Below are 1,529 nucleotides of genomic sequence, written 5' to 3'. Positions count from 1 at the left end.
TCTACATCTTGATTTTGTGTATTATTGAGGGATTAGTATTGTAATACATGTTTTGACACTTTTATATATATAGATCTTGTTTATTCAATGATTTATGTGGTTTAATGCTTCCAATTGATCATTTCATTCTATCCATATATCTATGTATGTTAGAATAGATGTTCATGTGTTTGTCTCTATTTCTTGTGTTATTGATGCATGTTTATGTGTATTGATGTTATAGATCTAGAGATTGTCAAAACATTGTTCTTAAAAGAATGCTCTTGTGATTTTCTAGATGGTCCATGCTCATTTTTTGATGGATTGTGCCTCTCCCTTAGCTTAGTTAGTTTAATTTCATGCCTTTAGCTTATTTGTAGTGTAGGGGTAGCATAGTTGTTAGATGGGAGGATAATCCATGCTTGTTGTTTGATGTTCCATACTTTTGAATGGAAGAAGCATATGTCTCTAACCTTGTGGTTTGTTTGGTTTATGAGCTTAATGAAAGGATTAATGACTTGCTAGATATATTGTGCTATTCATATGCTATTTAGACAATATATACTTAATTGCTAGATATATTGTGCTTTTCATATGTTGATTAGATAATGTATGCTTAATTGGTCACCCTTGCTAGTTGAATCAACCAAACACACACACACATCAATATTGCAACATACATTTCCCTCAATTAGTCACTTGTTAAGGGTGTAGAAAAGCATTGTTTGGTGGTGACCTCTAAACCCCAAGAACTCTCTCTTTCTTACTTACTCTTTTTTGCATTCAATTATTTAGTTTAATTTGCTCTCTAGTTTAATCAACCAACCAACCATCTGTTTGATCACTCGACCTACTAACCCTAATAGCGATTACACAACCAAGTACGACTCTAATCCTTTGGGACGGTCCCTACTCATCCTAACTATATTCTTAGTGAAGGTATTAGTGGCTTCTATAAATGTAAAACTTGGCCCTCGCCTTAATGCACACTCTTTGAGCTTGTGGTAGGGCGACGACGACCACCACTAATAATGTTCTATGCAAAGAATTTTCACTCATGCTCTTATAAAGACGCCACACGTCATCCTCATGCCTATCAATGTAAGAGCCACCCATGGAAGCATCAACCATGCCCTTATAATTGTCCGATAAACTCTCAAAGAAATATTGAACTAATTGCCATTTGGGCATGTCATGATGTGGACACTTTCTAAGCAATTCATTAAAGTGTTCCCATGCCTCATGAAATGTTTCTCCATTCCCATGTGAAAATTCTCGAATTGAGGTTCTCATGGCATTGGTCTTAAAAACTGGATAGTACTTCTTCAAAAACTCTTGTTGCATTTCTGCCCAAGAAGTTATTAAAAAAGGCCTAAGATTGTTAAACCAATATTTTGCCTTATCCTTTAAGGTGAATGGAAAAAGTTTTGAGTCTTAAGACCTCTTCCGGTATGTCCGTATATTTTACGGTGGAACATATTTCAAAAAACTCATCCAAATACTTGTAAGGTTTTTCACTTGAAAGTCCATGATAGTTAGGAAGAATTTGA

The 1,529-nt window shown here is 34.9% G+C and overlaps 1 pseudogene; it reads left to right on the top strand.

Moving 5' to 3' along the window:
- Positions 1-1,168: 1,168 nt before the first annotated feature.
- Positions 1,169-1,267, top strand: LOC132280444 (small nucleolar RNA R71; annotated as a pseudogene).
- The last annotated feature ends 262 nt before the right edge of the window (positions 1,268-1,529 follow it).

The sequence above is a fragment of the Cornus florida genome, unplaced genomic scaffold, assembly GCF_030987335.1.
Source record: "Cornus florida cultivar Cherokee Brave unplaced genomic scaffold, ASM3098733v1 CherokeeBrave_3.0.0_Hap2_Chr10, whole genome shotgun sequence".
Classification (NCBI taxonomy): Eukaryota; Viridiplantae; Streptophyta; class Magnoliopsida; order Cornales; family Cornaceae; genus Cornus; species Cornus florida.
This window is presented reverse-complemented; position numbering and strand designations above follow the sequence as displayed.